Genomic DNA, 14,010 nt, shown 5'->3' with positions numbered 1-14,010 from the left:
CGGCGAGCCATCCCTAGAGGCCTGCTTGTGCCGCTCGCTGATGCGCTTCACGAGCTTCAGGATCTCCCGGCATTCCGAGGCGCTGTGGCGACTGTTGGGGTGGACAGGGCACGACCCACTGTCACTTCCCTGTTGCCGGGGGCGCTTGCCGCGCTCATCTCGGCCCCTAGTCGCAGCTGCGGCGACCGGAGCACCAGACTGCGGCCTATCGTGACCGTGGTTCTTCTTCTTCTTCTTGCCACCGCCCTAGGTGGTGGGACCTGAGCCGCCCGTCTGGGTAGCTCCGGTTTGCGGCGCTGAGTGCCATGCACGGCCCTCAGCAGCTCTGGCACATTTGTCGGCCAGAGTGAAGAGCGTCGTGACAGTTTCCACGTCATGCGTCGCCAATTTCTCCAACATCTTCTTATCATGCACCCCCTGTCGGAAAGAAGTGATAATGGAGGCATCGGAGATGCGAGGTATAGTCCCCCATACCTTGGTGAAACGGGAGATGAAAGCCCGGAGAGTCTCCTTGGTTTCCTGCCTCACTGCATGGATATGAGCCTCCACACCATGCTGCTGGTAAGCACTGGCGAAGTTCACTGTGAACCGTGCACAGAGCTCTTCCTAGGAGTAGACCGACCCCGGGGTGAGGTTCATGAGCCAGGTCCGGGCCGGGCCGGTCAAGGCTACATGGAAGTAGCTTGCCATCACATCAGTGTTTCCACCAGCGCCCGTAATGGCGGTGACGTAGACGTAGACCTGCAAGAATTCTGACAGGTTCGACGTACCGTCGTACTTTTTTGGCAGGTGTGGCCGGAACTTGGGTGGCCAAGTCGCCGCGCGGAGATGATCCGCTAGTGCGGCGTAGCCCACGCCGACCAATGGGACACCCACCTGGTTTCAGGCATCCCTTGGAGTTTGTGGTGAAACTGGAGCGAAGTCCTGGTCGAGGTTGTGACCCTCGAAGTTTTGCCAGTGCTCACGCGCCCTCTCCAGAGAGATCCGAGCATCCTCGCTTGCACGCCTACGGTTGAGCTCTACTCGTAGGTCGTCATCCCTCTCCAGAGAGATTCGGGCATCCTCACCCACACGCCTGCGGTTGAGCTCTGCCCGCAGGTCATTAGTCCGTGCACCCCTCACTGAAGGTGAGTGCATAGATGCCGACGCCTCACGCTGACGCCGGAATGACCGAGCCCTGGGCCTGGCCGAGCCAGAATGTGCCATGCTGAGGAGTCGATCAACATCTTCACGCCACTGCCTCATGGCCCCCGATGAGGCCATGGAACTTGGGGGGTTGCGTAGCAACTCCCTGGCTACAGACAACACCCCAGGAGCAGCCCTTGACGGAGCCCTGGATGTCTGCACATGCGTGTGCTGCTGCGCAGCGTGCATAGCAGCAGCACCAGTCGCAGGGCGGTTGGAGCTTCGTGGCATGGAAGATGCTGCCTCTTCCTCCATCAGGAAGTCCTTAGGAATAAAGTCACGATGCTCGATGATCTGAACCATCATGTTGAGCAGGAAAACAGGCGAAAAACCTAAAGCCAAGGCCCCTACCTGGCACGCCAAATGTTGGTGGGAGAAATCCACCGGTCGGGTGGCGGAACGCACCCGTCCTAATCCTAAGATGAGGAGGGGGCCTAAGCGGTTTGCCTGTCTGTTGGAAGGTGGATGAACACATGAGGACACGAAGGATTATAGTGGTTCAGGCCGCCAGAGCGTAATACCCTACCTCCACTATGTGTAAGCTGTATTGAGTATGAGTTTGAGCGTGTGATTGTGTTTGTCCTTGCAACGCTGTGTGCCTTCCCTTTTATAGTTTAAGGGAGGCACATACAAGGATGCTGAGCCCCGACATGTGGGCCCAGGAGCATAATGGAAGAAATACATTATGGGAATAACTAATGCTGACAGAGTAACACATGAGTAATCAGCGGAAGTCATGATGGCTGCACTCCATGCAGCATTGATAGCCAGTAACCCGCACGAGTAATGGTGAGTGATTGCCCTTGATATAGTAACATGCGAGTAATTGTGTGGCCCACGTATCGTGGACTGGGCACGCCGCTTGTTAGTGGGATGGACAAGCACATGCCTTATTCGTAATGAATGCGAAGGCGCGTGTAGCCCAGAGGCGTCATGCCAGGTTCCTCCCGTTGGCTTATGCCGTGCGTAGTATGGCACGTGGCAGCACCGGGTCCCCGCTTGAGCGGGGAGCAGGAGCGTATGCGGACAGGTCCGGACACGTGTCGGCACCGGACCCCCACCTAGGCCCTGATTAAAGCCCGGGCGTGTTCTGTCCTGGAACCTTGGGACTCTACTGTGGGCGGCCCGGACCCCATACGGGGGGGGGGGTCCGGATCCCATTCCAGGGGTCCGGTCCATACATGTGGGGGGTCCTGGACCAAACTTGGAGGTTCGGAATGTATATCCAGGGGTCCGGCACTTCCCCATGGAGGTCCGGACCCACTGTTGATGTCTTGGAGTATATCACTTTCTCTGGACACGTGGCGGCCCCGGACCCACCTATGTGGTGGGGTCAGACGGTGTTGCTGGCCCAAAGTAGTCGCCCGAGGCTGGAGCGAGTTATGGCCTGGTCCCACGTACAACTCCTTTACCACGCGACGTCTTCATACAGTAGTAAGGGGTACCCTAGTTTCAGGGTACCGACAAACACTAAGAGGGGTATTTACCACTAGAAGAAAACATCCACATCATTTCACCTTCCTCATTATTAAGTTGTATTGTAGACACTAACTCAACTACTTCCAACCAAGAGTGATATATCTCCTTACTAACACATCTTCTAAAAGTGCATTTTAAACTAGTACCATCCCAAAGATTAGCTATATGGTTTTCTTTTTTCATTTACAATCCTGTATAGGGGCAAAAGCTGGATTGCAAGGCTAGGAGAGCCAAGCTAATTATCCTCCCAAAAACTAATCTTCACACCATTACCCACTTTTCATTTACAACCCATCTTAGCTACTAGAGCTACCCACATGATGACATGAATCCCTTAAAGAAGTTTGAAGCTCCTACTATCTTCGAAAGGAACACATTGTGTTTCCTGGTCTCATACTTATAGTCAATCAACTCTTTCCAAACCTTCCCTTAGGAATGTCTAAAATCCTAACACATGGAAACTAGTTCTTAATTGACCAAGTGACACTTGTGACTATTCTCAAAGTCATTTTAGATACAATTTGTCATCTAATAGTTCAATATTTTTTTTGTTGAAGATAGTTTGACAGTGATTATATGGGTTAGGTCATGCGATCGGAAGCTAAAGGTAAGAACACGAGAAACACAAAGATTTATATAGGTTCGGGCTCTCTATGCGAAAGAAAACCCCGAGTTCTATTTGTGGCTGTTGTCTATTGCTATGTAATATGATATGTGTGACCAGATTTTGATATGCCCTCATGGGGCTCCCTCACGCCTCCTTTTATATGCTACGGAGGAGTGATGGTGATAGGCATCGAGTTAGTTATCTATTTGGACTTGTGATCGAATCGATCTCGAGTTGTATTTGAGTAGAACTCTATCTTTATAGTTGTACCCTATTTTTTTTTCTTATTTGCTAGGATCTTGCCATAAATTTTAGGGTCTTGATCGTATCTTCTATTCTAATAAGATCTTGCCACATTTATGTTTTTGAAATCCTTCTAGCGATATGCCTCCTTTTGATCGTGGTTGCTGAACCTTTAGGCTACCACATCTCCTATGCTATGTGTTGGGGGCCTTCGGCTTCCGAAGGTCCTCAAAAACATGATTTGACAATGTTCTTCAAGAGAAATATGTAAACAGGTACCTTCGAAGTTAGATTGCGGGTATACAAAAGCACGGTTAAAGACGAAGCTTGACTGGGACGAAAGGCGATCACGACGAAGGACAAGACGATCACGAAGCTATGTGCAGAAAAGCTTCGGCGTAACAGCAGAAAAGGGGAACCGACTTAAAGATGAAAAACCAAATTAGACCTCGAAGAATTACTATAAAGTTATTGATAAATGTAAAGGGTATTAATGTAATTTTATACGGGCTGCGTCCCGTGTCTATAAATAGATGAACAGTACTCTCGTACTGTTCACGCTGATTTGACATTTGCTTTGGCATCACACCTGTATTCACATTCCTTCACAAGCCGAAGGTACATTTGTAATTTACCGTTGTTTACATAAGTAATATAAGTAAAAATAAACTAATAATAATGTTTACAAAGGTTATATTATTTTCTGTATTCTGTGTTTGAATATTCTTTGTCTTTTATCATGATCATGAGGGTTTGTTCTTCATGACCTTCGTCCGAAACCCATTATATCCGAAGGGAAATAATGATTCAGAGGACGAAGGGTTTTGATATTTAACATTTTGTGTTGTCTTGTTCTTGATTCATAGCCTTTGAGAACAAGTCCCCAACACTATGTAAGAGGGAGATGCACTATGATCTTTTCTTGCACCCTAAATAGTGACATGGATATATTAAGGCCATGTTTGGATCTAGGAGCTAAAATAAACTGACTAAAGTTTAGCTCCTCCTTAATAGCTTAAAGTAACTAAAATGATACTATCTCTGATGTTTAATATTTGTCGTTCACTAGTTCATTTTTCAACTAAAACGTGACAAATAAAAAAGAACGGAGCGAATAACTTTTTACTATTTTAATTACTTTTAGCCCTTCCTATTGTTTTAGCTCTTGATAGAAAACAGACAAATCTCTCGTATTGAAAGAAGCTGCATGTCTAAAGTTATAAGTATTTCGGAATTAGATGTCAAATCTGGAGAAACATTGGAACTAATGGTAAAATATTAAAATTTCTTGCATGTAGAAGCCGCTCGTGGTGCCCAAAGAAGCCACTCGAGCAGTCGAGCTCCATGGATGGGGACGGGTTGAGCGGTGAACACGACGCGAAACTAGCGAGAGAGAAAATGATGAATCGATGTGTTTTGTATAATCAGTGATAGCAAGGAGTTCGATAGATTTTGTAAATCTAGGAGCCATATTTGAATTTAGGTGGACAAACAAGTTAGGAAACATGTCATTTAAGGATAACAAACTATTGTCCGGTTAAGAGAAGCATTTTCTTAAAAGCCAATTTTCTTAAAAGCCGACTTTCTCGCATTACAAAACTGAAATCACATTTAAACCTCTTTTTAATGGTTTTAAGATAAAACTATGAAAATAAATATAAAATAATTTTTAATGGTTTTCATCAAATAGTTTTTAATTTTTTAACAGCGACCTAACCAAACAGACTCTTAAGCTTTTGTTAAAATTAAACTATCAAAAATCATAATTTCTTTTAAAAAACTGTACGTATTTCATTTTTATTGATATATTAGATTTCAAGTTCTGATTCATTCTATATCAAATATATTAAAAAATCTATTAACATAGTTTCTTTTTACATCTCTTATTATAATATAATTTAAATTTAAAATTTAATTTATTAATGAACTAAATAATAAAATATATCTATAAAATTTAAAGAATTTTTTCAAAACTTTAAATAGCTTAATTGACATTTGTATTACGATTGTACTCCTTTTTCCTTCGAAGTTGAAGCTGATTTTACCAATTGTCAAACACCCCATACACCTGCCTACAAAACCACTCGGCCTGGATCTGGAGCAGAGAGAAGGGACGCGAGGACTCTCTTTGAGATTTCACGATCCTCACGAAACCGCCTTTCCGCTACCTACAAAACCCCAAGGCCTGCAATCCTGCATCTGGGTTTTGGAAAGGAAACCCTCGCCCTACCTATTCGTGGGAACCGGCCATCTCATGATCCGTCACCCAGCAGCTTCTTACCCACTTCTTCGCCGTTTACTGCAGCAAACATCTGATTTGGGAGATTATGGGTGCTATTTCCTATCTCTCATCTTATCTATCGCATGACAGGTAAATCTGCGGCGCCCTCGATTGTCGATTCGGCCGGGGGTGCAGAAATCCGATGATAACCTATTATTCCAGATTCCATGAAGTGCGCGTGAAAGTTACAAACATATCTCGAGGAATCAGCTTTCTAAAGCACGCGTTCTGACTTCTGAGTTACTTTGTTTTGGTATGTTTCTTGGTGATATTGACTATTGAGGGCCTGGATCTATGCGCTCGTAGAAATGCCTAATCTCTTGTAAATAGGTTGTGGTTTCAACCTCATTTCCGAGCTGACTAGATGGTCGATTTATTTTTATGGGGGCTATTCTAATCCGTCAGCCTGATGATTAGCATTCTTTGCACAAAAAACGGAGATCTGAATGTGCTTTCCGTCGAAGCCTGCTTGACCGCTGTGGTGGGTCATGTGAGCTCAGCTCGTTGATCTCCCTGACTACTACCTCCGTGGCTCCGTTCCAAATTATAAGTAATTTTCTCTCAGGGAAACTACCAGCTACTACACACACATGCATGCATCTATCTGTCTATCTATATATATATATATATCCTCGCCCTTCTTCCACCACTGACTGGCTGAGCAGGCTCCGGGAGATGCATATGTAGATGCAAGAGTTATGAAGGCTATCCCAGATTGGATTGCGGTGCCTAAATTCATTTTTAACTTGTTTAACGAGTTCTTTATCACTATCTGAAAAGCTGTTCCTATTATAGAGTACTGCAATGCACCGTGGTCTGCTTGTGATTTGGTCAGCATCACATTAATGATTTTGCTTTAGCTTGACTGATATTCGAGGTACAAAATGCAGTATTTAACCCTATGGACAAAACTGGAAGATTATGTGAATTAAAGAAAGTTGCATCTGCTGTGCTCCTGGTTCATGGGGGCACAATGGCATGATGACTATCTAGGGGAATCTCTGATGCTAATGCTAATACAAATTTTCTTATCTAGCTTACACGGTGGATAGGTTAATGCGTGTAGAACCATGCTAGTGATAGATATCCTTTGAACCTGGAGTAAAGCATTTTATATGCTTATTTACGGCCATAAAAGTTTTCTGGCATCTCATATGTGACTGAGATAAGCCATTTTAGCTTGGGTGTTGGTTGCCTGGAATTAAGTCACTATCTGTTGATCCTTTCCTTTCAGAAACATGTTTGGTTTGTGTGTTGTCATATTTTTGCCACTTCACCGCATAAGAAAAATGTCAGATAGTGAGAAGATTGAAGAAAGACAAGAACATCTGCAGTGTTGCCAATTCAATCTTGCGATGCAAAAGTATGATGACTTGGGGAATCTACAGCAATCTTGTAATATTGTTTTGAAAACCCTATTTATTTTCTTGTAACATGTGCCTCTTGCTTTCTTTCTTTTTTATTATATATTTTTTTCGCTTTTGGTGCAGTTTGGAAGAGTTATGTTTTGAGTCTGCATGAGTTGCCATCACAACAATTGACTGCATGAAAACAGTAATAGCAAGAAACAGGACAAGGACATCTTCAGTGTTCCCAGTATCAGGGAAGTAACTGCATGATCACTGTCTTGGGGAATCTCTGTTTCCAATATCAGATTCGACTTATTTTCTTGCAAGTTGTCTCTTCTCTTGTGATCATGTTTGGCTTTCTGTTCTTTGATCATGTTTGGCTTTCTGCTCTTTTGAAGCTTGGCTTGTCCAGTGTTGCCTATCATATTCCAAATATCAGACCATTCTTATTTACTTCGACCATCCTGGCTGAGAGCGCTTTGACAAGTATCCCTGATGTACAATTGCATTTTGTGCTAAAAGAAGATTATTTGTGAAAGCATGAGTCCACTCCACTTGCAAAAACGCCAATGCATAGTACCTTGAATTTTTTTTTGAGTTTCTGTTCATTTTGGAGGCAAATAGTTCAATGGTTCGGTTTTGTTATGGGGTAGTCATTTTGATATACCAGCCTGATGATTATAGTGTTTGCATTAAGAATGGAGATCTGAATGCATTTATCCCGTTGAAGCCCGCTTGGCCACTGCTGCCGCTGCTGGTACTACTACTGCCTTCTCTGGTGCTGATGCTGCTGCTGCTGCTGCTGCTGTACTACTACTACCTTCTCGGCCATCGTCGTCGTTGTTTGTCCATCTCCCTGTGCTTCCCCCTCTCTCTGGCTGCTTGCTTGATGCCTGCATCCGTATGGATGTGTGTGATTCTGTGAACCAAGCTGGGCTCCGGGGAATGCATATGCAGATGCAAGGCTTATGAAGGCTTGGCACAAATGCCCCCTACCGAACAATTTTGCCATGTAAAAGTAGTATCTCTATATGGTTGGTGTCTTTACTCTCGTTTTTTTTTGGCAACCCTGTTTGCTGAATTGTTGCCCTTAACTGCAATGTCAGTGATCTCTAATTTCACCGTTTATTCTTAGGCTTATGAAACAAATGTGGAAAAGTTGTGTATTGTTAGATGTTCTCTTCCATCTCGATTTGGATCTTAATTTACATGTCCATAGTGGTCGATGATTCAAGGTTTTTTTTTTTGAAGTAGACGAGTGATTTGGAATGGCAACATAGGGCCTGTTTGGCATGGCTCCAGAGCAAAACTCCAAGGAGGAGCTGGCCAGAGCATGCCAAACACCCTAACTCCAGAGTTATAAACTCTATGGAGTTTTTGGAGCTGCAGTACAATTTTTTGGAGTACCTCTTTTGCTGCTCTGAAAACTCCAAAAAAAACAACCTAGTCATGGAGTTTTGAGTTATTTACCCGCCATTGCCACTAGTTATGAGAAACAATCTAAACTCTGGAGCAGAGCTGCTCCACCCAGAGTTTAGTAGAGCTGCTCTGGGGTGGAGCAGAGCCATGCCAAACACACCCATAGTCAGGTACCCTGCTTTGCAATCAAGGTGAGACGAAATGAACTTTTATGATCATTCATTTAATAGATGGACGTTGAGGGTAGGCCTTTACCGAATGTCTCAGAATCAGCTAATCTTAACCATTTTGTGATTTATTTCAGGAGCAACCACTTTATATTTCCTGAAGGTCACTAATGCAGGTCAAAAGTGGAATAGAAGAAGATTCGGCTTAAATGCGCATATGAGGCACGTTGGCAAGAAAACGAAGAAAGGACTCACCAACATGTGCACCAAGGCTTTGAGAGAAAAAGACGATGATGCCGCTAGTAGATTCTATGGTTGAATGTATAGGGTTTGAGGTCATGGTTGTAACTTCACACAAAGTTGTACGATGGGGTGTCCCTAACTCCCTGTAAATAGGTAAACAACCCATATACAGGCAAGCTCGAGATACCTGAAGAACTTGCTTGTGTAATTTCGAACGCTCAACTTTTAAAGTTTTAGAACATTTGGATACTTCATTATCCTTTCTATTCTTTGAAGTTACTCTCGTAATTTTTCATTTGTAATCAAGAAAAGGACAAATGATGAAGTAAACTTTTAGAGTAATAATGAGATAATTCAACCTTTCATTGAGAACCTATAATTATTCTAACCTTCTCCCTTTAATCTATTAGTTCTCATGAATAGATTAAAGGTGAGAAGACTTTCTAACTCTATTGTGTTGCCCTGTTTTTCTAGGAATCTCAACAGATGACCAACAAGTATTTGTTAAAGCGTGGATGTAACTAGTGCTAGTATAGACACATTCGTTTAATAGATGAGTGGGTGTTGTTAGACCATGGATGTTGGTATGAATGACATTCATTCAATATGAGGGCATTAGGCCTGAATATATAAATTGATGTAGTATAGGAATGTGTACAACAATTACTATATATGAGAACGAATACAATAAGGGTGTATGCATAGGCATCGAACGCCTCACTCAAACTTAAGGTGGATCAAACACACTAAGTTTGGAGAGATAAAACCTATGTTTAGCTTTGATCCACGCCTTCATAAAGAAATCGGCCACTTGAAGCTCTGATTACACATAGTGAAGATCAATCACATCATCCTGAACCTGTGCACATGTGTAATAGGTTTCAACATCTACATGCTTAGTAAACTCATAATTGATCGGATCACAATATAATGTTAGTCAAAAGAGGTGTTAGCACAGAGATAAACACTAAAATCTGCAAGCAACTAGCATAATCAAGTCATCTCTGCCATCATAAGAGCCATAACACAACTCAGTCTTTGTACTCGAATGAGAAATTGTTGTCTGCTTCTTAGTCTTCCAAGCAATAAGAGAGCCACCAAGAAAAACAAAATATGCAGAAATAGATTGATGATCAAAAGAATCACTAGCCTAGATCACATCACTGTAAAGAACTTGTGCATGGAAAGAATATATACTCCCACGAGGATAATGTAAGACATGAAGCAGGTGACTAGTGGAGCTGAGTGGGGCCCAAAACAAACTAAGTAAGAATATGCATAGAATAATAAATATCAGGACTAGTGACACCATGATAAAGAAGACTCTTGACTATGTGACGATAGCAGGTAGGATCAACAAGTGACACTAAGATGAACGTTGAGTTCAATGGGAATCTCAAAGGTACTATGATTAGTAAGAGAAGCATGATCAAGACCATGAGTGTACTTTTCTTGAGATAAAATCCCTTAGGCGTGGAGGAAACCTTAGTCCCAAGAAAATAACTAACATCACCAAAATTAGATATAAGAAACTGGTCACCTAAACATGCCTTCACAAAGGCAATATATTGAGGATCATCACCAATGATAATTTGTTAATGCTCAAGGAAGAACATGCCCCAGTAGCCAGGATCCTAGTACAAAGAGGCTACCATGGGGCCCACCTACTGGTACCACCACTCTTGGGACCCATGATTTGGAGACTTCCTCTAGTCTTAGCCATATGATGGGTTTGATGTTGGGTACCTTGTCATTAAAGCACCTGAAGGTGTAGTTACACACTAGGTCTTCTAAAGAGCCACAAAGACATGGGGCCATTAAACCGTGAGGTGTTCTAAGGACTAGGGCTCATGGTCCCTTGGAACAACAAATGGTGGAACCATCTAAGTATCAAGGGTGCCTTGTGTCTTGGTGCAATGACGATTGCTCTATGCTCTTGGGGCCCCTCTTGTCCTAGGGCGCTCATATGTGCAAGTCCTTGGGGTCCCTCATGCCTCGATATTTTATGAAGTATAGGATCTGATAAAGGGCAAGGCCCGATCTTTCGTGAGGTATGATAACTTGATTGGGTGGAGATCTTGATGTTGATGATCCAAGGCTCCGAACGAACGGATTCTCACAATCACTACACCACTGCTCCGTTGGTTATCACCCGTGACACATGAGTGACCTCACCACGAAGGCTTATCCCTGCAAGCGCAATCAAGAACACAAGCAAGAACAAGAAGAACGCAATCAAAACTGCATTGATCATGAAGCGGGGTCTCACAAACAGATGAATGGCGATAATGTTCGATGACAGGTATGATCTAAGCAAAACCCAAACCCTAATGTGGTGTCAGCTGCTAATAAAATAGAGGTTAGGGGCATGCATGACCCCTGGTTGCACCCCTAATGGTCTCCAACATGATACACGACCGAACAGCCCAACAGACGGTGTCGCAGCACCAAAACAAAATCTGAACGCTGACTTGTTTCGATGATTCTCGCTGACTCCGGATGAATTTTATGGTGATTCTAGTTGGGTTGGAAAGCTTATCTCCTTAGCTTTCCATTCATATAAATCCCAACCTAATTGGAGTTTGGATTAGTTGGGTGAAGCTTCTGTTATGGTTTAATTGGACTCTAGGTGAGCACAAAGGGGGTGCTGGTCTCACCGGAGATGAAGGTGGCGGTGGAGCTTGCTCAACCGAGTTCAGGGGAGGGGAGGAGGTAAGGTTACTGGTGCAGGTTGAAGGCGAGCTTCAGGCGCTCCTTTTATAGGTGTCCGAGGAGGGGAGCCTTGCTCAGCTAGCCTCTAGTGAGCAGGGCGGCGCTATGGGGTGGGGACGATGAAGGATGGTGGGGACGCAACTTCTCGCTGAGGGGAAGACAGGGGTGACATGCATGTTTGCGTTCGTAGCTGAGGAGGACAAGGTAGTGCTTACTTCTGTTGTGCACGATGTTGAGGGGAGAACAGAGGCCGTTGGCGATGATGTGCACCACTTTGAGCTCGTGAAGCTGACGATGGTGATAGGTGGTGCTGAGCTGTCAGTGGGGGAGATGGGAGGGAGGACACAGGGTTGGGATGGGCCGATGTGGGCCAGAGAGGAGCACAGACACGAGGGGATCCTGGGCTAGATTGGTTTGGGCCGAGTGGGGGAGATGGTTCTCTCTTTTTTCTTCTTTTTTTAATATGAACATGTGTATATATATTTCTAAGTGTGGAATAAATCCCTATTGATTTATGAAACAAGGTAAAATAGCTAAGTGTGGTGCTTTTAACAATCATCATCCATGATAGAGAGTTTTTCAAAAATAGATGTGCTTATGCTAGTATTTATGAATATGTATATAGGGTTACCTTAACTAATTCCTTTCCTTAAAAATTGGGATGCTACATATGAGCAGGGAGTTTGAGATGAGCATGATGGGAGAGCTCAACTTCTTCCTTGGGCTACAAATCTAGCAGACCCAAGACGAGACTTCTGTGCACCAAGGCAAATACACAAAGAATGTCCTAAAGAAGTTTAACATGGGCAAGGCCAAGCCTCTTTCGACGCCCATGTCCACCACGACGGTGCTGGATGCCGATGAGGACAACAAGCCCATAGACTAGAAGAAATACATGAGCATGATCAGCTTCCTCCTATACCTGACTGCGATGATGCCGAATATACACTTTGCAGTGTGTTTGTGTGCTTTCTTCCAGGTTTCCCCGTGCAATTCCCACATGCAGGCTATCAAACAGATTATGAGGTACCTTTGTTTCACTACTGAGTCTGGTTTATGGTACTTCTCGTCTTCTGTCATGTCCATGTGTGTATTCAGATGCTGATTTTGTGGGATGTCATTTGGATCACAAGTCTACTTCTAGGATTTGTCATTTTTTGGGGACTTCGTTTGTTTCCTGGTCTTCGCACAAACAGTCTAGCGTTGCTCAGTCTACTATAGAGGTTGATTATGTTGTTGCCACTAGGAGTTGCTCGTAGTTGCTTTGGATGATGGTTACTTTGTGAGATTTTGGCTTCGATTTTCATCATGTGCCCTTGCTTTGTGATAGCATGAGTGCCATAAGTGTTACCGAGAATCATGTGATGCATTCGAAGGGGACATCGATTTGCGCCACGTTGATACCCATAGGCAGCTTGCTGACATTTTGACAAAACCCTTCGATCAGTCCTGAAAGGATCACGATGCCCAAGAGGGGGGTGAATTGAGCTTTTCTAAAATTCCAACCAAAAGTTAAACCCTAAGCATAAGCCCAACTTCACCCAACTACTAGCAATAAGTAAATACTACTAGAAAAACAACAACCCTAAATCATTACTACAAATACTTGCTAAGCAATTGCACTAAGTAAAATGCTCAAAGTAAATGCAGAATGTAAAGTAAGGGTAAGAACACCTGTTGGAACAGGTATTGGTACCCTCACATATTCTCACAACTTGATAGTTTTTAGAGAAAATAGGCAAATGGTGATATTTTGCATTTGGGTATTACACTAGAGGTTTCATGTATGAATTGAGTTGTGAATACTCCCCCTAAGTGCAGTGCCACATGCATATCTCAAAAACCAACAATTGCATAGTAAATGAAATTTAAGTACCAAAAGCTTAAAAGCTAGAACTTGTCAAGTTTTAGCCCGAGTTAAGCTTTTTCACTCGCTTTGTTGGTGGTTATCTCAACTAGGTTAGACAAGCCCTAGATGCAATACAAGAAATTAAAATATGCAATGCAAACTTGACATCACAATTTTATGAAAGTAAAATTTCTGAGATCAAGAATATTTAGCTCATTCCTCAACATACAAAAGCAGGTTTTGTCTAAAGACATTGTGAAAATATTCGCTAATTGATCTTCCAATCTCACTCCTTCTAATATTATATCTCCTTTAGCAACATGATCTCTAAGGAAGTGATGACGGATATCAATGTGCTTGGTGCGAGAGTGTTGTATAGGATTCTTAGCAATTTTAACAACACTCTCATTGTCACACAACAAAGGTACCTTTTCTAGAACTACACCATAGTCTAGAAGAGTTTGTTTCATATAAAG

The 14,010-nt window shown here is 43.3% G+C and overlaps 1 long non-coding RNA gene across 1 annotated transcript; it reads left to right on the top strand.

The window, feature by feature from the left end:
* Positions 1–5,584: 5,584 nt before the first annotated feature.
* LOC109942217 (uncharacterized) lies at positions 5,585–9,233 on the top strand. Its single transcript, XR_002264890.2, has 2 exons — positions 5,585–7,190; positions 7,286–9,233. It is a non-coding gene; the product is annotated as an uncharacterized lncRNA (long non-coding RNA).
* Positions 9,234–14,010: the final 4,777 nt, after the last annotated feature.

This window comes from Zea mays, chromosome 9 (assembly GCF_902167145.1).
Source record: "Zea mays cultivar B73 chromosome 9, Zm-B73-REFERENCE-NAM-5.0, whole genome shotgun sequence".
Lineage (NCBI taxonomy): Eukaryota > Viridiplantae > Streptophyta > Magnoliopsida > Poales > Poaceae > Zea > Zea mays.
This window is presented reverse-complemented; position numbering and strand designations above follow the sequence as displayed.